The 23,927-nt window shown below is 39.8% G+C and overlaps 1 pseudogene; it reads left to right on the forward strand.

Annotated features, from left to right (window-relative positions):
• Positions 1-627: 627 nt before the first annotated feature.
• On the forward strand, positions 628-1,090 carry LOC123813221 (annotated as a pseudogene).
• Positions 1,091-23,927: the final 22,837 nt, after the last annotated feature.

A 23,927-nucleotide genomic window follows, 5' to 3' on the forward strand; every position in this document is an offset into this window, starting at 1 on the left:
TTACCTTTCTTTTGACAATTATAATAATATGTTGTCAAAATATTAGTGTCTAGCAATCCATGTATTGCTAAACAATGACATGAAGCTGTGATTATTGTTGCAGAGGTCTGATATGGAACTATGAATTTTCAGTAAAAACTTCTTGGTCATTTCCCTTGTAAAATTAGTGGCTGTGGTGATTATGCTGGGAAGCCTGTTATTTATGGGCAACAGATTAAAAAGCAAGGAATGTGCAGGTCTAGGGCAAAAGAATTCTATGACTCAGTAACACCCTCTGCTCACCCTCCCATTACTGAGTGGAGGGACAACAGGAGCACAAAAGAACTGAAATATTGACATGATATTATAGCAGGCAAGGCCGCCAGTACCTCCCTGAGCTCTAGAGCATCCAGAATAAATTTCCTTCTGATGACATCAGCAAAGATCATTCCTCTTAGAGACTTAGGAAAATGTAAAGGCCAGTTTCTACATTTAACTAGAAGACTTCTGATGTTTTTTTATTGCAAATTAAAAAGAATCAGAGTGGCTTTTTCTGCCTGCTCCCTCCTTCTCCCTGGTGCCGCTGGGGCTGTGAGCTCCTGGTTTCTGCTAAGCCAGCACCACTGTTATCTCCTTCCAGCTGCCCTCATGATCATCTATGGGAGGAACCTCATCAGCCATGCTGAGTTGTTCTCTGACAGCTCCAAGATCTGGGAGATTGCTGACAGGCTTGCCTGGAGGTGGAGGGCAAGATGATCAGTAGGACAGAGGGTAACTCTCCTGACTTGCTTATTGGTGGAAAAAGCACAGTAATCACTGGTGTGGATATTGTCATGAACCATCACTTTCATGAAGAAGCCTGCAATAAGCACATCAAGGATTACGTGAAATCAATCAAAGGGAAACTTGAAGAATAGACTAGAAAGAATAAAACCTTTAAAGACAGAGGCTGCAGATCAAGCACATTCTTGATCATTTTGAAAATGAGCAGTTCTTTTTTGGTGAAACAGTACATACAGATGGCATGGTTGTACTGTTGGACTACCATGAGGTTGGTGCAACCCCATGTATGATTCTCTTTAAGGATGGTTTAGAAATGGAAAAATGTTAGCAAATTTGGCAATTTGGGTCTATTATAACTGGTCATCATAATTGGCTGCTGCCTTTCATCCACACACCGGGACTTAAGACAATAGGACTGCTGTAATCTTGAGCTCTTTGCTTTATTTTGACCTTGATTTATTTGGAGTGGAGGCACTGTTTGTTTGTTTGTTTAAAGTAAAATGGGTCATGTAGGTTGTCTAAAAATAAAATGCATTTAAACCTAAAAAAAAAGAATCAGAGTGTTTCCTTGGCATGGAAATCTTCTCTGGAGACACAATATTATTATAAGAGTGAGTCATGAAAAGATGTGACACAGGTTGACATCCATGACCTTGTCAACATTGATGGGAACTTCTGTGGAAACCAACTTTCATCCTCTTTGAAGTCTGAAGTTGTGAGTCGACTCAAGCTCTTTGCTGGCGCCTTGACACTGATTGGTTCCGATCTCTACCCTTTAAGATTCTCTTAGCAATTTGGCTGTTGTCCAAGTGCTGCCAGGGCTGAGTACTGCCATTTCTCAAAAGCAGGGGGGTGGGCAAAAGTAGGTTAAATTACCAGCCATCATTACCTAAAAGATAAATCACAAGTAAGGATACAGAATAATAATAAGAAGGAGACAAATAATACAAATAAATAATACAATAACTAACAAGTAAATAATAATACAAGCATAAACTCTGTGTTTCATGTACTCATGACTGCAAACCCACTTTTGCCCACCCCTGTATGACAGGGCACTTGGCTTTACAGTTTCTGGCACAGAAGAAAATGCCGACAAAAGAGAAGCACAGTTGCTTGTTGAAGTATAAACGTACTTTTAGGGATTATGTTTTCCCCATCTACCTGATCTTAAATCATTCTGCCTCAGACAAACTCCACCCTTGAGACTTGATTAGTGCCCAGACAGGAAGGGAGAAAGTGTGTGTGATCTTAAAGTCTAATTAGAGCAAGGTATCAAATGGCCTTGGTACATTTCTCTGGACACTTTTTAAGGGATTGGAACAGAGTTACCCCCATCTAACCTCGAAAATAGTTATGTAATCATTGCATAGTTGCCTCATATGAAATGTATTCACATGTTATTTTTTCAGTCCAGGAGTTAACACTCTGTAAGAGCCCTGTGCCTACCTTCTGCCATTGGTCTGAATTTTGTTAAATTAATTTCTAAATTCACATAATTGGGATCATAGGTGAAGCTCCAACTTTGAAGTTCACTTTGTTCACTAGAGCGTGATAAGTGCAGGACATTTCCTTTAAATCAGGACTTGAAGTCTGCAGTAAGGTGACAGACAGCAAATGTATAGTATCACTCTCGTTGGACAAGATCTGCAAGGCTCACTCTTAGGACATCATAGTTAATTTCTGCTTTCCAAATATTTTTTTCAAATGCCTATAACAACATGATTGTGGTGCTTTTTCCATTTCTCTGAACTTGGAGAGTTAGGATGAACTTGATAAAATTTTATGTAGATTATTGCCCTTGCTGATACTTGATACCAATGCTCTTAAGTTTAAAAACGGGCAGTGATGGAGAGACCCATTCCATTCTGACCCCTGTGTATCCACAGAGGTTGAAAAGATTTTTGGACCCTGCCCAGGGGGGCTCAGTGGGTTGAGCATTGTCAGGCAAAGAGCAAGGTTTCCAGTTCTGTTCTGGGTCAGGATACAGGCCTGGGTTGCTGGCTAGTCCCCCAATGGGACGCGTGCGAGAGGTAACTGACTGAAGTTTCTCTCACACACCGATGTTTCTCTCCCTCTTGTTCTTCCTTCCTTTCCTTCTCTCTAAAAAGAAATTTTAAAAATCTTTTTTTTTTAAAGAATTTATTTATTTATTTTTAGAGAGGGAAGGGAGGGAGGGAGAGAGAGAGAGAGAGAGAGAGAGAGAGAGAGAGAGAGAGAGAGAGAGAGAGAGAGAAAGAGAAACATCAATGTGTGGTTGCTGGGGGCTGTGGCCTGCAACCCAGGCATGTGCCCTGACTGGGAATCGAACCTGTTACATTTTGGTTCGCAGCCCACACTCAATCCACTGAGCTACGCCAGCCAGGGCTAAATTTTAAAAATCTTAAAAAAAATAATTTTGCTTTTTTGATACAGATGTTTTCAATTCAAATGACTATTTTGTATTTAAGAGACAAGCCTAAATGTCTGCTGTTTTTTTCTTAATGGTAAATCACAATTATCCATCCAAATGAAGTGTTATTTCCCAATGTAGTGAAAACATTTTCAGTTCCTTAAGTCATCATTTGAGGAAGATAATAAGGTGCCGTATGTACTGTAACTAAGTCAGGCTTAGACGTGAAGCATGCTGGAACCTCAGGAGTCTTAGCTGTGGTGAAACAGGAGAAAGCTGGGATTGAATTGAGAGAGAAACGGAAGTGTACAGATGGGAAAGCCATGCAACACGATGCCCTGGGCCTAAAGGCTGTAGTAATATGGTCTTGTTAGTGAATGAAGGTACATACATGTGTGGGAGAATGCTCCCATGGGCTCCAATGTATCCTCCGCTTAGTACGTAAGTCTGGAAGCAGAACATTATAGTGCATGCCAGTCCAGTGGTTCCTGGCAGGACCCCTGCAAGAGTATAAGAAACAGGATCTAGAATCTAGGAGTAGATTAGGCAGCTGCAGGGCAAAGAATCAGGATGTGAAATGTTTTTAGAGAGAGCACGTGATTTGGAGCCAGACTGAAATGGTTATCGGGGCATTTCTTCTTTGCAGCTATGTGACTTTAATAAGTTACTTAACCTCTCTGACTCTCAGTTTCCATAACTGTAAAGTGAAATAATAATCAGCACTTATAGGTTGTTGTAAGGACTGGAAATACTCTATGCAAAATACCCAGCATAGTCATAGTCCCACACTTGGGCATCTATTCTTTAATTGGTTAAGGCATCAGTCCTAGTAAAGGATGAGCACTCCAAACAGGTGAATCAAGGCAGGTGCTCTTTCTTTTACTTTCTGACGCTCAGTATTAAGGATTCAGAATCCTTGGTCAGGGAGAGGTCAGATAGGAGAGACTGTAACCTGGCTGTGTGGAATTGCAAGGCTCGTTCCTAGCAAACAGTATACACCTCCTGGGCAGCCTGGAGGCCCCAGGGCTGCTGATAAGAACTGGTTCAGAATGGGCCTAGGATTGAGGCCAGGCCCTGTAGGGGTCAGAGGACAAAAAGGACAACCAGAGAAGTCAGAAAATACCAGTGCTTCCTGTATTGCTTTCCTGTGACCTAATAGAGTGGTCTTTGGTTTCTGTTTTACAGAGAAGAGATCTTTTGGTCTGGGAGGATACTAAATTCTCCAGTAAGTGTGTGTGTGTGTGTGTGTTGCAAGTTTACTGTTGTGGGAAGGAAGGACATTAGCAATGATGATTGTTATTTGTAGAATCCTTTCACTAATCTCTATTATAGTATACTATACTTGTAAGAAGTGTGACTCATCATTTTTGCTTAATACACTGTAGGTAACAACACACTCCCGGCTAATGTCCACGTTTTCATTTTCCCACCACCCCTTCCTGAGACCTAGCCTGGACCCCTCACTCTGGAACTTTAGATTGACGCTGTGTTTCTGTAGTAACAGGAGTTCCTGGCATCTTATAGTCTTCTTGTGTGGTGACTGAAGGGACACAAGGCAGTCTGTCCCACGCAGGGACAGAGTCACACAGGTCAGCATCCAGAACATTTAGGGCTAGGAGACCCTCAGGACACTGGAGCAGCCTGGTCTCTGCCACTGCCCTGTTCCTAGCTGCATCCACCGTGTCAACTCCAACTGGCGTGATGTGGTGAGAGTCCCACTCAGTGACACAGCTGCTGCTGTAGGATGCCTCTAATACTGCAGAGCTGCCTGGGCCCTCCTTCATCCAGGTGCCACTGCCAGAGTCTTTCTGCAGCTTATGTGGCAGCACATCGTCATCCCATGCTATCAGTGCGGGAGGGGTCCCTGGCCTCTGACCAGGAGGGTGCACAGTGACCTGAAGTCTGTGGGGCCTACTGTGGAGTTTGCCAGCGTCTTCCGGTGCTTCTGGCTCAGGCAGGACACTCTCAGAGACAGTGGAAAACAGAGCAGGAGGGAACTCAGTCTTACGGCACCACAAGGAGCTGGCTAGCTGTGAGTCCTGCACATCAGTTCCTGAGCCCCCATTGTATAGATTTAAAAATTAAATGTACTGAAAAAACTTTTAGTCTGGTAGTGGGACATATTTTTCTCTGTGACTTGTGGTATTTTTTTCTTTTTTTAGCCATACAGTAATGATAATATGTAGGTAACTTTGAAGTGTATCTCTATGTAGATTACATATAGAGTAAAATTTACAGTAAATTTTGTTGCAGATTTTAATTCTCAGTCCCAGGAAAACCTCATCTGACCATATCCTTCCTGAGGCTGTCAAACAGCTCAGTAAAGAGAACAAGATGGTTCTGGATTTGCCAGTAGCCCGCTGTGTGGCTTTCAGCAAGTCTCCCAGACTTAAAAATCTGGGAGTCTGTCCTTCTAGCCTCAGTGTCCTAAGTGTCCCTTGAAAGCTTCTTTCAACTCTGAGTAATAATGGTGCTATGCTCCAGACTCTGTGTTTTATCAACAGTGCCCTTTGTAGGTATAATCACCCTCCCATGATAAAGGAGGACCCTGAGGCTCAAGGAGATAGAGGGGCCAAGGCCACACCAGCCAGGAGAGGACAGGCAGTCTTCAGCACAGGGTTGGGGTCCTCAAAGCCCTACTGTGTTCCTCTGTGCCCAGTCATCAATAAACTAATTTGCATATATCATCTATAAAGATTTGTGTGGGATGCAAATTTATTTCCCTGAAAGGAAAACAGTTTGGAGAATCCTGAATTCTCCAATCTAATTTTAATTTTTGATAAAAAATAATTGTAGAAGAAAATAGGCCACAAAAATATTGTGTAATAACCCAGGTGTAAATTATTAGGATTATTTGAGCATTTGGACTATTTATTTATTCTTTTGGATTTTCTGGGACCACTGTTCTGCTGCATTGAGGCAGGTACTGGAAAGGTGATTCAAGGAGAGATGTCTGCTCTGTGTGGGTTCGACTTTTGTAACCTTGCTTTCTCTGGTATTCTGGAAGGAATAATAGCTACTGTTTTATGTTTATTTGCCAGGTACTGTGATAAGCATTTTAAATTGCATCTCATTTAATCCTCACAATGGCCTTACAAAATAGTTCCATTTTATAGAGAAGGGAATTGAAATGTTTTTAAAGTATATTTTATTGATTATGCTATTACAGTTGCCCAATTTTTTTCTCCCCTTTATTTCCCTCCACCCTGCACCCTCCTCCCACCAGCATTCCCCTTGTTAGTTCCTATCCATAGGTTGTACATATAAGTTCTTTGGCTTCTGCATTTCCTATACTATTCTTAACCTGCCCCTGTGTATTTTGTACCTACCATTTATGCTGCTTGTGCCCTGTACCTTTTCCCCCTTTCTCCTTCCTCCTCCCTCCACTGCTGATAGCCCTCCATTTTATCTCCATTTCTGTGATTCTGTTCCTGTTCTAGTTGTTTGCTTAGTTTGTTTTTGTTTTAGGTTCAATTGTTGATAGTTGTGAGTTTGTTGTCATTTTACTGTTCATATTTTTTATCTTCTTCTATTTCTTAGATAAGTATCTTTAACATTTCATATAATAAGGATGAACTCCTTCAACTTGACCATATTTGGGAAGCACTTTATCTGCCCTTCCATTCTAAATGATAGCTTTCCTGGATAGAGTAATCTTGGATGCAGGTCTTTGCCTTTCATGACCTGGAATACCTCTTTCCAGCTCCTTCTTGTCTGCAAGATTTCTTTTGAGAAATCAGCTCGTAATCTTACAGAAACTCCTTTGTAGGTAACTGTCTCCTTTTCTCTTGCTGCTTTTAAGATTCTCTCCTTCTCTTTAATCTTGGACATTTTTTCGGACTATAAGACGCACCTTTCCCCCAAATTTGAGAGGAAATGAGGGGTGCATGTTATATCCGAATGTAGCTTACCTGGCTCACTATGGGCGGGTAGGCGGCAGTGGAGCAGGGTCACAGGTTATTAAATATTTTACCACATTTTTTGCTTCAAAAATTGTTTTCCCTATTTTCCTCCTCTAAAACCTAGGTGCTTCTGATGGTCTGGTGCATCTTATAGTCCTAAAAATATGGTAATTATGATGTGCCTTGGTGTGTACTTCCTTGGGTCCAATTTCTTTGGGACTCTGAGCTTCCTGGGCTTCCTGGAAGTCTATTTCCTTTGCCAGTTTGGGGAAGTTCTCCTTCATTATTTTTTCAAATAACTTTTTAATTTCTTGCTCTTCCTTCTGGTACCCCTATGATTTGGATTTTGGAATGTTTCAAGTTGTCCTGGAGGTTGCTAAGCCTCTCATCATTTTTTGAATTCTTGTTTCTTCATTCTGTTCTGGTTGAATGTTTACTTCTTCCTTTTGGTCCAAATCATTGATTTGAGTCCAGGTTTCCTTCCCTTCACAGCTGGTTCCCTGTATATTTTTCTTTATTTCACTTTGCATAGCCTTCGCTTCTTCCTCTATTTTGTGACCATATTCAACCATTTTTATGAACATCCTGATGACCAGTGTTTTGAACTGTGCATCTGATAGGATGGCTACCTCTTTGTCACTTAGTTGTGTTGTTTTTGGAGCTTTGATCTGCTCTTTCATTTGGGCCATTATTTCTTTGTCTCATGTGCATCTGTTACATTGTAAGTGGCAGAGCCTTAGGTATTGGCCAGAGCAGGGCAACCCACCTCGCTGCATTGTGGTGTTGTATATGGAAGAGGGGTCTGAGAGGGAACAATGCTGTTTGCTCAGCTCTCAGTGAGTTTTAGTCACTCTCCCCACTACCCACAAGGAAATTGAGCCCTTCTGGTGCTGATTCCTGGGTGGGTGGCTTGTGTACATTCTAGGACCCTATGGGTCTCGCCAACAAACTCTTCTGTGAGGCTGGGAATTTCTTCTGCCACCACAACCCCTATAGGTTTTCACAGCCAGAAGTTTTGAGGCTTTATTTCCCCACTGGAACCCTGGGTTGCACAGTCTGTCTCACTCCCCAGTTGTTCCTCCTGGTTTATCTGCACGCAAATGTGGGACTGCCCACTCTGCCAGTCTCTGCCTCGCCCACTTGGTCCTTTAACTGCTGCCTTGCCCTGCATCCTCTCCTCCCCTTGTACCAGTCTGAAAGAATATTTTTTCTTTAAATCTTTGGTTGTTGGATTTCTATACAGTTTGATTTTTTGGTAGTATTGGTTGTTTTTTGTTTTTAAACTTGTTGTTGTCCTTTTGGTTGTGTGAGGAAGCTAAGCATATCTATCTATGCCGCCATGTTGGCCAGAAGTCTGGGAATTGAAATTTCTTGTAATGCTGAGACTTGCCCAAGATAACCCAGTTGAAATTTGAACTTTAATTTTTCTGACTGTTAAGTTCACTAATTTCTTTCTTGGTGATGATGTTAAACATGTCAAATGTATTTGCTAAAATAATTAATTTCATGAAAATCAAAGTCTTCTTCTTTCTTTTCTTTAGAACCATTAAAATGAATGCCACAAAGCACATTCATCTAAACCAGATCACAAAGCTCCTAAAGTGCTGATATAAAGGTGTATATTTTATGCCTTTTATTCCTTCTCCTTAAATACAGGTAAAATTAAACTCTGTCAGGGTTCCCTAATTAACATATTTTATGAAACCCCAAGACTTTAAAATTATTCAGTTTTAAATTATTATAAGTAACTTACCAGAAATTGGTAATTTTGTTATTTGCTTTTTGAAAATAAATGATATAAATTATACTAATTAGTTTTGCTACATAATTCCAATTTGTCCTATCAGTTTCTATTGTAAATTACCTACATTATTTTGTCAACTAAAGGATAATTGCTCTTTAATGTTAAGTAAAAAATGCAGACAAATAGGATACAGAAATAAATCTATTAATTGTGTGTTAAAAAAGATTTACTAATTTAATCTCGCTTTATAAAGTACAATTCACTTTCAGTGAAAAAGTAATACATTTAAATAATATTTTAAATCAAAAACAGTTGAAGGAAGATTGTAGAAAATGACTAATCACACAGAAAAAGGGTTTCAGTGAAGAAAAAAAAAGGATTAAATTTGACCACTGGGTGTCAATCTTGATCCATATTCACAAGCTGCAGAATGAAAACCTTAACTGACTTCAGCTTTCCTTTGTAATTCTCTCTCCAGAGAGTTAAGGGAACAACTTTGTTTAATAACTGTCACAGTAACACATTTTCTCTTTTAAAGTCTTTGTAATTTGTCTTTCACGGAGATGAAGATTTTAATTTTCAGAAAATCTAAGGGAAGAAAAGACTCAAAACAGCAGCAAAAGAGAGTAAAGGGATCCCCTAAATAGTGAAGGAAGAAGACTTGACTTGGAGTGGTGAACACACAATACAATATAGAGATGATATATTATAGAATTGTACCCTTGAAACATATATAATTTCATTAACCAATGTCACCCTCAATAAATTCAATTTAAAAAAATAGCAGCAAAGAAAAGCAGATTTAACAAAAAATAAACTGACATTTACGCTTTTCAAATCTTCTTATGGTGAGCTTAACTGGCTGTGTACGACAGCATGGGGTGACTTTATTTCTGCATGGTACTCTGACCATGCAAAATTTCAAAGTCCTGTAGGTCACAAATATTAGTCTGGAAAGTATAGCTCTTAGTGAAATGGTGCATTTATTTTACAGTTACCTTTCAAAACAAAAAGGTAAAACTACAAAAAGTGTAAATCTCCTTTTACTCCTCTCACATCTCCAGGCACATCTCACCTCCAGGGTCCTCTTATCATTACCTCTTTTTATTATTTTTTTAAGATTTTCTTTATTTATTTTTAGAGAAGGGAAGGGAGGGAGAAAGAGAGAGAGAGAAACATCAATGTGTGGTTGCCACTCACACACCCCCACTGAGGACCTGGCCTGCAACCCAACCATGTGCCCTGACTAGGGATCAAACCAGTGATTCTTTGGTTCACAGTCTGGCACTCAATCCACTGAACCACATCAGCCAGGGTCTTTACCTCTTTTTAATGTGTCCTTCTAGAGTCTAGATACACTGTGCAACCACAAGCATTTATGCATGCATATCTCCTCTGTGTTTTATATACAATTGGCACAACATACATGCCATTCTGAAACTTTCATTTTTTAATCTTTAATAATGTATCTTGGAAGTTACTTCATATCAGGCAATATAGATCTGCCTCCTTCTGAATTAAGACAATATTTTTTTTTAAGATAATAAATAGTGTCTGATGTTCTCATCACTTAGGATTTTAGAAGTGGTACCAAAGGCAAGAATTTGGTCAGACATGCCAATCCAGATTAGAGGAAGTGGAACGTAGAGAAGTTGGACGTCCTCCCCTCTGATGGTCCGCAAGTCTTTGATGCTACTTTTCCTCCTCCTTCCCTTCCAAACTTCCAACAATCTCAAACATACCTCTGACTTCTGACTTCTGTTTACCTTACACTTCCTGATAAGTCTCCTTGGAAGCTGGCAGTCTACGCAAGCCAAGCCACAGCTATGTTAGGGCCCCTAAGACACACCATAGCATTGTAAGGGCCCAGCAGAAAATGTACCATAACATCAGATAAAGCTGGGGATCTGCAAATAACATTATAAAAACCCCTCTCATTTGAATTAAAACAATGCTGCTTTATTTCATTCATTTCTTAGCTACTGAACTGCATTGAGCATATTTTTATTTTTTCTAATTTAGTAGTTTAAGACTTAAATCTGTTACCTCATAAACAGGGCTGCCTCAAATGAGTTGATAGTTATTGTAGGTTGCTGTGGCCCCAGATTTACCTTTCCATTATGTTGGGCTGACAGTGAGACCATGGTGGACAAAATGCCAATAATCTTTCTAAAACCAATGTAATCAGCATGTGTTGAGATATAGCTTCAACAGGGAGCCAATATTTCCGAACTCCCTGGAGTCGCTGAGCTCTGCTGCTGGGTTTCAACATCCCCTCCTGTCCCAAGCACTGGGTGAGGCTGTTCCTAGGTTTTAAATTAACTTGTTTTTGAGCACTTTCAGAATTTGCTTCAGATCCTTGGTATCATTAGAGATATCCTGGGAGTTAAGTGCTGGGGGTTACTTGTTAGCAAATGGTGTCCTCTTTCTCTGCACAGTATTTAGAAGCCTTGGTTAGTAACTAGCCCCTTGAAAAGCCTCTGGGCTTAATAATTCTACAAATGGTATATAACAAGCCTCTCTGGAGTAACTCTGCAGCATTACCTTCTAAGAGTTATGAGACACTCTTAGTGCTGGAGTCTTGGTGGGAATGTTAGACATGTCATGCCCTGTGAGGATGTTCAGAGGCTGCCCTTGATTTGCAGCTGAAGTCCTTATTGGCATCCGAAGTTTTAATAGCACCTTGGCTGGGAATGACTTGAAGTCAGGGACCCCTGGCAGGTTGATCTATAGGCCCTCCGGAGCAGTATTTCAATGTGTCTTCAGAATCTTGCTGCTATTTAACTTATCAGGGCCTTTGAAGCACTAATGCAGCTTTCGAAAGGGTGCAGCCCAAAGGAGGGCTGGAGGTGTTAGCACCACAAAAAAGAGTGGCTGTTTCCCTGCCTCTGAGGCCTCCACCACCAATGTCCCAGAAGAGTGAGTTCCCTTGCTAAGATTGTTTTGGGGACTTTGGCCTTTAATTTCTACTTTTGGCTTTGACTGGTAACTACTGCCACACCCAGGGTCTGACCGGCCTCTTGGAAAGGCAAATATGGGATTTAGTGCAATGTTTTTTTGTTTTGTTTTTTTTTTGCACGTGTGTGCCCTAGGGTTAGGTAATTTACAGCTCCTTCATCTGTGAAATAAAAATGATAATAGTACCGCCTTTATTTTTAGAGAGAAGGGAAGAGAGAAACATTGATATGCAAGAGATACATTGATGGTTGCCTCTCATACGCACCCAACTGGGGACATGGCTCACAATCCGGCTTGCAGCTCAGGTAGGTGCCATGACTGGGAACCAAACCAATGACCTCCTGGGTTACAGGCTGGCACTCAATCCACTGAGCCACACCAGCCAGGGCTAAATTTTTTGTAAGAGGGAGCAATCTTCCATTTTTAGACACGTTCACAAAGAGGTTTTCAGTACACAAATTTTCCAGTGGAGAAGAGCAAACAGAAATCAGCCTCCAGCCATCAGCAGCTGCTCTGCTCAGGGACTAGGTCCTCCTTGCCCAAGTGGTGGGGTGGAGGCGTGTACTTCTCTTCCCCAATTAGCCTACCCTGCCGCCTCATGACGACACCTAGAAGAGTTTTCTGCTGAAGCAGACTTTCTGCAAAAGCACTGTGTTCTGTGTTGTACTCTTTCTCTGAATGTATCTGCACTTCCCTGCACTTCCACGTGCACATTCTTTTTCAAAACCATGGCACCAGCATGGAATCTCATGAGGCTGCTGAGCACTTTGGATTCACATCCAGTGGTCTAAGTCAAGGCCCAGCCTTTTCGGTATATTAAGGTGCCCTTGTCTGCTCACAGGTCACTGGTATTGGATAATCTCTCATTAATTTCTTTGCTTCGGTTAGACCAAGACTGGAAACAGTGTGAGAGCAGGGAGCCCAGATACGCTCTTATTACTGCATGTACAATGTCATAATGTCTTTGAGGAAAGGTAAATAGGCACGGTATTTTTATAAGTCTCTCTCTCTGTTACATGTCATTATACATTATATTTATATAACTGAGTCAATTCAATTTTATTATAAATGAATATATATTTACATATATATACACATATACACACACACACACTTGAAGGTGATTCTTAATGTTTTAATTCTGATGAGTATATTTGTTCAGAAAAGAACTGGTACTATTTCTAATTAAATGTACTTATTTTACAAAGAGAAATTTAAAAGCCAATATGGAGAAGTTGCTCCATCTAGATCACAACTAATTACAGTAGAGCAGGAACTAAATCTGGGTTTTTTAATACTTAGATGATAGTTACTATCATTAACGTAGGAAACATCCAAACCTGTGGGCAATCTTTATGAGTTTATTTGAGCCAAACTGAGGATATATGTCACAGAGAAGGATCTCAGATGCTCTGGAAAAGAACAGTTTTGCAGCTTCTTTTCAGGCATTTGAAATTAAGGAGGGAATGTAAGGGGGATTACTTGGAGGTGAGTGAAGCAAGGCTGGCATCAGTTTACAGGACAGTTAACAGTTAACGAGATTATGCATACTCTTGAGGGTCAATGCCTCCTTCTAGGAGTATTTTTCTGGTATTTCAGAGGTGTGTTAACCAAGATGCACAAGAACAATGGACAGGTTTGGCTTAAAACCTTTCACTGAAGAAGTTACGGTCTTGGGCATGGCTACCCACCATGACCTTCTCAGTCAGGAATTCATAATCAGATCATAAACTGTGAGGTTATTTTCCACAGAACCCCTTTTTCCATCCACACTATGTAGAATTCAGAGTAGCCAAGTAGTGAAATGATGAATGCCTGGGATAGCTGTACTGTCTCAGTGCATATCCGCAGATTTTATCTGAGGCCAAGTACTCAGAAAACATCATTTGATTGCACTAAAATACATACAGTGTTTCCTAAAATGAATCTATGTTCTTAGAAGTCAGAATAGTGGGTACTCTTTGCTGAGGAAGAGAGTGTCACATCCTGAAAGGGTCATGAAGGGAGCTTTCTGAGATGTTAGTAATGTTCTGCTTCTTGACATGGTGCTGGCTACATGGATTAATTCGGAAACAAAAAATGATCTAACTGTGTACTTAATGATTTATGTATATATTTTACTCTTTAATTTGAAGTGTTTACTTAAAAGGATATAGACTGGCTAAGTGCCATCTGTGTGTAAGAGACTGTTTTGTCCACAGTAAAGCAAGAATGGGAAGACAAGTCATAGTGGTAGGGTACAGGCTTATATCTCAGAATTGTCATAATTCTCATATTTAATCCTCCAACTCTGTCCTGTCATTCTCCCCTGAAAGTCCAGTTTCTCCAAAATAAGCATATTTATTTAAAAACATTTCAGGCCCTGACTGGTGTGGCTTAGTTGGTTGGGCATCATTCCGCAAAGTGAAGGGTCACTGGTTCAATTCCCAGTCAAGGCACATGCCCAGGTTGTAGGTATGAGAGGCAATTTATTGATGTTTCTCTCTCACATAGATGTTTCTCTCCATCCCTTCCCCTTCATCTTAAATAAATAAATAAATAAATAAATAAATATCTTTAAAAAAGAAACACTTCAGGTAAAAATCTATACCTACAGACATCTTTTGCCCAAATTGTGTAGAAAAACACTGAGTTTAGTAAGTAGGTTTCTGGTTGTTGCCATGAGCCTAGGGTTAGAAATTTTTGGTCACTGTATAACTTTCTACCGTGCTGTTACCAGATTTTTCCACCCCAGGTCTTAAGGGGGATGATAAACCCTTCCCTGGACCTCGTAAGGATGCCATATGTGAGTGGAGGAGGGGCTGGGGTGCCAGACGCACAGCCAGGAGTTGAGCGGAGCTGTTTCAGGTGTTAGGTATGTTTCCACACTTGCTCCTCACAGTCTGAAAAGCATATTCAAGGAAGTCCAAGCATAGTTTCCTTGAAATGAATGTTAGCACAGAAGGGAGTGGGAATTAATAGGTTTTTATCAAGAAAAAAGAGGAGGAGGCAGCTGAATGCTATTGATGTAGAACTGACTATGGCCTGCCACCTCTTTCTCCTCCTTTGATCTTTTGCCATGATTTCCACCTTTAAAAGTTTTAATTAAGGCTTTGCCATGAAAGATATGGCATCCTTATAGGCTCATCACAGTCAGTGCACTTCTTGCACTTTTATAGATTTTTAAACTCTAAATCAATTATAGAAAACCTGGAGGAGTTGCCAGAAAAAAGAAAAAAAAACAACAAAACCTGGGCTATTTTATATTTTAAATAATTATTAGCTTTCTAGAAATATAGTGATAGTTGTCTCAAGGTTCTGTATTCCCATTCTTGAACTACTTTTTTTTTAAATAATATGACAACTCACCATATAAAGCTGCTGTTTTTCTTTGTTAAAAAGTTCTTTCATAGTGAACATTTCTTCAATTTCACTTTCCCTTTTTTGGTTCCTACAAGAAAGACATTAAGACAAATGCTATATGATCTCACCTGTACATGGAACCTAATCAACAAAACAAACAAATGAGCAAAAAAGAACTGGAGACATGGAAATAAAGAACAAACTGACAGTGATCAGAGTGGAGGGGGAGGGGATAACAGGAGAAAGAAGGGGACATGTATAAAGGACCCATGGACAAGGACAATGGGGAGGGAATGGTCTTTGGGAGTGGGGGTTGGACAGGGCAGAGGAGAGCAATGGTGGGGGGAAAGCAGGGACAACTGTTAACTGAACAACAATAAAAAACAAAAAACCAGAAAGACATTAATTAAAAACCTTATACATCAATTTTAACAATGAAAAATACTCTCCTGACATTGTTTGGAACAGTCAGAAATGGTAAGACCCTTGCCGGCATTTTAACTTGGTTCACTGTGTTTGGCTCCCTATTTTTTTAATTCAGTTTTATTGGGTATAATAGGCAAATAAAATTGTAAGATATTTAAACTGTACAGCATGATGATTTGATATATGCACATATTGTGAAAGGCTTCCCCCCATTAAATAACACATTCATTACTTCACATATTTACCTTTTTTTTTTTGATGTGAACATTTAGGTTCTATCTCTTAGTAAATTCAATATACAATATGGTGTTATCAACTGCAGTGAACATGTTATACATTAGATCATTGGATTCTCAGAACTTATTGATCTATAGCTGAAAGTTGGTGCCTTTTTACCAACCTCTCCCTATTTCCCCCACCCCACCCAGCCCTTGGCCACCACTTTCCTACTCTCTGTTTCTATGAGTTTGACATGTTTTGAAAGAAAACAAAAACAAAGGGACAAATGAGAATAGTATAGTTATTAATGTGAATGGCTGGTGTAAATGAAAAGGAAATACAAATATTGGCTCAGTACTTATTTTGAGATCCAGAGATTAAATATTTTTTTCCATTGAGTGATATTGGGAAACTCCTTTTAAAAAAATGTGCACTTAGAAGCACTTTCATTGAAAAGATTCCGCACTACTACTCCCGTCTGCATCCACATTCCAGCCCTATCTCTAGTTCGGAGATCTGAGAGGCAAAGTGAGGGAGAGATTCTAGAAAATAGGAATTTTTTTCCTTTTGCTGTAATGTAGCCTGAGGGCTTTTCATTTAAGTTGCCATTCCTGAGGGAAAACCCGTCAAACCTCCAAACCTGATAATGTCTGCCTGGGCCTGCTGCAGATAAGAGAACTCCTGCCATAAAGGGCTGAGTTAATTTTAATTTAGCTTGAAACTACTCCAGTGAATTTATTGTCAAAGGAGATATGCATAAATTTCCTATTATATTTATATGTTCAGTAATTAGTATACAGCATCTTCATATGTTTACCATTGTTGTCAAGGAATAAAATCTGATTTAAGACAAAAGTTATTTCTATGGTATATGTATAAGTGAGACCCTGGTTAATGAATGAGCTGACTGTTTTTTTATGTCACAGACTTGTCTCATGGTGTTGTCTAGAAAGTCATTTACTGGTACATAAAGCAACTAATGTATACTGGAAATCAAAAGATAAGAATATGAAATGAACCCGGACAGGTCACTCAGTTGGTTAGAGCATGGTCCAGATATACTAAGATTGTGGATTCAATTCTTCTGGTCAGGGTGTGCTCAAGAATCAACCAATGAATGCATCAGCAAGTGGAACAACAAACTGATGTTTCTCTCCCTCTTTCTCACTCTCTCCTTTTCTCTCTCAAATCAATAATAATAATAATAATAATAACAATAACAATACTGAATGAGTCTCTCTTCTTTCCCCAAACTGTGGCTCATATAATTTAGCCTGTTCAGTGTTGTGCCATGTAGTATTCTTTTAAAAACAAGTATGTAAATGCATTCCCAACATTTGAAAATTAGGTATTTCTCAGAAAAATCTGAATTTCTGGCTTCTGTTTTAAAATTAGAGGTTGGTAATACCAATACTAAATTCTCCCAGGACAATAATTGACTGAAGCAGAGAGGTAGCTAAGTTATATACCATAGAACAATGTGTGTTTTAAAAAAATGACCCATATCAACTCATTTGTATTACCAGCCTAGGCTCTGTAGGCCTCTGAGTTTGAGACTCCTGTTTGAAGCAGGAATTGGTTTGGGTTAGATAAGATTTTGCAGGAAGCAAAAGAATTTTGGTACTGTTGTGCAGAAGGCTGGAAAGACCCTTGAGCTTCACAGTCAAGAGTCTAGACTTTGGTTTAAATGACCCTGGAACTTCATAGTAAAATATCTAGGCTTTGATTCAGATAAGTGCTCCAATTTCTGCTCTGCCATTTCCTAGTTTTGGAATTTGGGACAAATTGCTTAAATTTTCTTGAAGTGCTGCCTTTTGTGTAAGTGGAAATAATAACCTGCCTCATAAAGTTGTTTTGAGAAGTATTAGAGTATATAATTATTCAAGAACATTTACTAAAATTCTGAGAAGGACAGTACATTTGCATATTTTCAATATTCATCTAAATATTATTTATATTATCTGATTAAATGTTTAGTCTCCACGTCAGAATTTTAAACCATTTCCCCTTCAGTGTAGTTCTTCCAAGGGAGCCAGAGTGGTGGCTTTTCAGGCTGAATAAAACTTCCTATATTGTTTGGCTAGATTTCTGCATTCACAGTAGCCATGCTTAAAAGTCAGTGTAATTTCAGAGGTCATTCCTAGAGTGGATAATAAGAAAAATGTAAAGCAAAACAAAACCCCAAGGAAGGATTAAGAATCCTTTGTGCATCTGTACAGAAAAGGGTTAAGGCAATTTCCCTGGACTGGAAAAATAGGCTTGTCTTAGAAAACCCTCTCATAGGTACATATTTTACAAATAAAATTTATAACAAGGGCAACAGAAATCTTAGAATAATTGAGTGAAGATTCAACCTCCTGCATCCCTTCCTTTAGTTATCTTACCTGCACAGGTCTATAAAGGTATTAGTATTGTCCAAGCAATACCATCCCCAAGGTCAGGGCTCTCCACCTGGCTGCACAGGTAGAATCACCTGGCGGGGGGAGGTTAAACATTGGCAATGCTCAGGCCCTACTTCCAGAACTCTGATTTCATTGGTCCGGGGTGAAGCCTGGACATCAATGTGAGCTTCTGCCCTTAAGACAGCACTGGGTGTTCATGTAGGGGGGGAAGACAACTCTCAGAAGAGCAGAACCTGGCCATAGGTCTGTCTCTGATACTATCTCCTATTCCTGACAGTAGTTTGTCGAACTACTTCTGCTGGCTGTGATGAACTGAGTTTCAACTTATGTAAGTACGAAGGAGAGAGAAATGCCATTGGGGCAAGTGGTCAGTCAACATTCCAGCAAGAGAAGGAAGGTTTATGCTAAACACATCTAAACATGTCTGCAATAGCATAAGAAACATTTCAAGAGTAATTCATACTTTACACAATAGATCTTACTTGGTCATACTAAAAACCTCTGGGATTGATGTTATTATTATTCCTACTTTATGGGAGAGTAAAAGAATTTATAACAGGTATGAATTTTTCCATAGCAGCTTGTCACATTTTTTTATATATATTTTTTCTTTTAATTTCAGTCAGATATGACTATATGTGTAGGATAAGTACTTAGGAGTAAAATTTCTAAGTCAAATCGTTTGTTTCTTCTTTTTTTTTTTTAAAGATTTTTATTTATTTATTTTTAGGGAGAGAAGGGAGGGAGAGAGAGAGAGTAACATCAATGTGCGGTTGCTGGGAGTTATGGCCTGCAACCCAGAAATGTACCCTGGCTGGGAATCGAACCTGGGGCACTTTGGTTCCCAGCCCACGCTCAATCCACTGAGCTACGCCAGCCAGGGCTTGTTTCTTCTTATTTTCGAGAAAATTACAAACTGCTCTCCATGGAGGGCATATCATGATATTTTTTCCTTTTTTATTAAGATATTATTGACATAACATGGCAGAAATTTAAGGTTACAATATAGTGATTTGAGGTATATATGTAGTGAAATATATATAGTGAAATCATGTGTATGTATTTATAAATGGTTATCATAATAAGTTTGGTTAGCATCCATCACTTCACATAGTTATAATTTTTGCTTATGATGAGGACTTTTAAGATCCCCTATCTTGGCAACTTTCAAATATACAATGATATATTGTCAATTAAAGTCACAATGATGTACATCACATCCCCAGGACTTACAATTGGAAGTTTGTATCTTTTGACCACCTTTACCCATTTCCCCATATCCTACTGGTAACCACTATTCTGTTCTGCTCCCATTATTTCATTTCTTTTAGATTCCACATATAAGTGAGATTACAGAATATTTGTTTTCACCATCTGACTTAATCCACTGAGGATATATGAATTTAAACTCACAGCAGCAATGTATGAAACTGCCTGATACCCTTGATTGTTCCAGAACAGAGTATTTTTTTTCAATTTTTAAAAAATGTTATTTTAATCCTTGTTCAAGTACAATTTTCTGTCCTTTACTCCCCTCCCAGCCCACCCACCCATCCCTCCCCACCTCCTTCCCATTTCCACCCCCCCCCCCCCATTTTTTGTCCATGTGTCCTTTATATTTGTTCCTGTAAACCCTTCCCATTCTCCCCTGAAATTCCCCTGAAATTCCCTCCCCTCTCCCCTCTGGTCACTGTCAGCCTGTTCTCTATTTTAGTGTCTTTGACTATATTTTGCTTGCTTGTTTGTTTTGTTGTTTAGGTTCCAATTAAAGGTGAGATCATATGGTATTTGTGTTTCACATTGTTATATTTGAAATGAAATGGAATTTATTTCTGAATTCCTGTTTGCCAAGATCAGTCAATAATTCAATATAAATAACTCACCTGACACTAGCTGGCACAAGAGCGTGGCTTTAGGGACAGGATGGGGTGAACTGGGTCTTTGAACTCTGGTGGTCACCGTTGTCAATCCACTCCTGCCTCTACTTGATACTTGTCACGCCCTGGTCCTTCACCATTTGGCTCCAGGTAGACCACAGGGAAAACCTTCACCAAGGTCATGGAAAGCCCCTTTGCTGTTCCCAAGCCTCTTGAACTTCACAGACTTCCTTGTGACAGCCCCTCCTTCAACATTCTGGGCACTTGTGGGGAGCTGGTGGAGGTTTTTCTTCCTCATGGAACCCCGCCCTCTCCTCTCCCAGTCTTGCAGGGATCCAACAACCCCGGGGAGTCCAGGTGAACCCTCCTTTCCTTGGAGACACAGGAGCCTTCATATCATTACAAACACTGTTCTCTCTTTTGGAACAAAGGAACGTAAAACTCAGGACACAAAGACCTGGATGTATTTTTTGAATGGGACAAGGGAAAATAGCATTCTTTTTATTTTTGGTGATGAATTCATAGCGGCCCAAAAGACACAAATTAATGATTTATAATGCACTCTGGTATAGTACTAGAAAGCTTTCAAAGCAAGTGAGACTGCTTTCTGGGACCGTCTCTTTTCATCAGAATTAATTCACTGAACAAATTTATGAAGGGTCTGGATACTTCAGAAGTCCAAAAGTAAAATGACACCTTCACTGAACAAGTTTGAAATGGGACATTCCATCAGGTCTTTTTTCAGTGAAGACAGAACTTCAATTTTTAATGAAGCTTCTTTGAAACAGCCGACTCTTCATGACTAATTCTTTAACATCTCCCCCTCTATATCCCTGCCCTTTTAGGTTTGTCTTTATGATACTTCTTGAGTACTAAAAGTTAGTGGCCTTTGTCATTGGTTCTTATGCCAGTAGTCACACACCTAGTTCTTGAGCCAGAGGAGTTATGTTTGGTGAGCAACGGTTTACAGATCTTTGGGGAACCCTTGGAAGATCGAAGGGCATCTATTGCCTCATTCTCAGCGATGGAGACTTCAGCTGCAGCTATAAATACAATCCAGGCGGTCTCTTGATCAACTATCCAGTTATACAGCATTTCTCAACCCTTTCCATCTCATGGCACACATAAACTAATTACTAAAATTCTGCAGCACACCAAATATATATATATATTGCCAATCTGACCAAAAAATATATATATATATAATTTTGATTCATTCACACCAGATGGCTGTTATTATGTTGGCTGTTGTCATTTTTTTTTTAATTTAACAATCAAAGTAAAAAAGGTCAATGCCCCTGACTAAACAGTCAGGTATTGAATGTTTTGAAAATTCTTGTGGAGCAGCGGTTGAAAATCACTGTAGTGATAGATAGATACCTCTAATCATAGAGCTCTAGCTTATTCCTCCTTCTTGAAGATGAAAAGGGCAGACTTTTGCTGAGGCTGAAGTTATTGCACTTTATGAAGGATGCAGTAGGGTCCGGTGAATGGTGGTAAGAAAAGAAGGAGCACAGAAGTGGAATTTTATCCTACATGGTGAAAAATGTGGGGTCATTAACAGAATGGCCTCTGGGAAAGACTGAAGACTCCTTGACAGGAAGAGAAGAGTAGGTATCTTTGTGTTCTAGAGGACTTACATATTGGAGCCATCAAATAATCATAACTGATACTAATTGAACACTATTCCTCCCCAAAACTGTGTCGGATAAACCCTATTATCAGTCCCATTTTGCAGATAAAGAGACTGAGTTACTGGGGGGTTACAAGCCAAGGCCGTGTTGCCAAAGTTACACAGACAGGAGAGTAAAAGTTGGGATTTGAACTCAGTCAATGCAGCTCTTAATTGTGATGGTTACTTGTGTAGGCCCATTGGCTTTCTTACTGGGAGGCTCTGGTGAGGGGTGGGGAACATGCTATGGATACTGCCTTTCTGTAACACCAGCAAGGCTCCCGGTGCAGTGTGGCCTGCCCAGCCAAGCTTGCCCATGAAACACTTTACACTGTGAATATGTAAGAAGGCAGCAGCAAGAGCTAAACATTCCCTTTTTTAACCTCCCCCATGGTTTATCAAGTAAAACAGTTACCTTAAGCATCTCAGAGTCTAAAGGTTGGAACTTTGCTTTTTCCTAAGAGATAATAATCTTGGAAGGTTTTTAACTAAGAAAACACCTTTGCAAAGGGGTAAAAAATTGACTACCTAGTGACCATCCATCCAGGGGGCTCAGGACCTTTGGTTTATTGACACGGTTCATCTATCTTGGCAGTCATATAGGATTTCTAGAGCCTGGCATATTTTTGTTAACTGTTTTTAAAGCCAGCAGACCTGTGGCTGTAGACTTGACAATACTGAATTAGGATAGCCTTATTCTGATACACAGTTATAAAATGCTGGGGCATTTTTGGGTAGAGTGACACTTCCAAAAAACAAAGTCCTACAAGTTCATGTCCATTTTATTCAAGTCACCAATAGTGTGGCTACTGACCAATGCAATCAAGTGTCACTTATTTCTCAGACTATACAATTTCTTAACACACTTTTCTCTAATAGTTTTTGCAATGCACCGAATTCCAGGTGAGAGTGTTAAGAATTAAAGCACTACTATATTTAACATTTGATGTTTGTGGTTATTAATGATGTATAGCACGTAATAAAGAAGAGACAACCACTGGGGTATTCACATTATTTGCTCCCAGTAATTCCTTTTTATTGTAAACTTGGGGTGTCTCATCCTTGAAGCCTTTTCCAGCTTATCCTTTTCCTTCTTTTTTCTCTGTGCAAACTCTCCCCTACAGTAACAATCTTCTTTCCTGAATTGTCACTTATTGAAACCCTTGCTATCCTGCAGGGACCAGATTGAGAGCTGCTTCTTTGATGATACTTCTTTGGGTACCCTGCTCTCCTTTGCAGTCCCCCAGCACTCAGTCCTGGTGAGCATCACTCACATGTTCTTGGTCCAGCCTGCCTGAATTTATGGTTACATCCATATGCATTTCACTTCACCTTCTAGATCAGAGGGTGGCAAACTTTTCCTGTAGGTGGCCAGGCATAATTATTTTAGCAGATGTGGGCTATGTGGTCTCTGTTGTAACTACTTAGCTTTGCTGTTGGAGCATGAAAGGAAGCCATAGCCAGTACTTCAGTGAATCGGTGCAGCTGTGTTCTGCTAAAACTTGATCTTTTGGGGCACTGAAATTTGAATTTCACATAATCTTCACGTGTCATGAAATACTATTCTTCTTTTGATTTCTTCCAATGATATAAACATTCCATGTTTAAAAACTATCCTCAGCTTGTAGGTTGTGCAGACGTAGGCAGTTGGTGCACTTGGCCAGCAGTTTGCCCAACTCTGTTCAAGAGAACTAGTCCCTGGAAGGCAAATAACCACGTCAGGCAACTTTGTGTTCATCTCATACAACACCTGCTAGAAACCCTTTCAAAGGTCAAGTCAATGTTATTTTTGGAATTAATGTGGCATAAAAAGAAGACGTAGCTGCATGATAGAAAAAAAATCAGAAAACTTAAGTGGTTTGTGACCATTTTATTTATTCTCTTATTCTTTCAGCTATAAGGAATTTGGAGAAGAAAGGGTGAATTTGGTTGTACAACCAGACCTAAGTGAGTCAGCCCATTGAGACACTGTTGTCATTACCAGAGGGCCTAACGGTTAGTGCAGCAACGCCTTTGCCCACAGGTTTACACACACACACACACACACACACACACACACTCCTGAGCTCATCTGAAGTATAAACATTTTCAATTACACATTCGCTTTTGAAAATTGGGTGAGTAGGGGTTTTATCAGTGTTCAGAAAAAGAGCAAGAAATTCTGAAGCCCCGAAGGAGGACAAAAACGTGAGGAGATCGGAAGGAACGTTTCCGTCTCTGTTGACAGCCAA

This window comes from Phyllostomus hastatus, unplaced genomic scaffold (assembly GCF_019186645.2).
Source record: "Phyllostomus hastatus isolate PE091 unplaced genomic scaffold, TTU_PhHast_1.1 phas_contig_1, whole genome shotgun sequence".
Classification (NCBI taxonomy): Eukaryota; Metazoa; Chordata; class Mammalia; order Chiroptera; family Phyllostomidae; genus Phyllostomus; species Phyllostomus hastatus.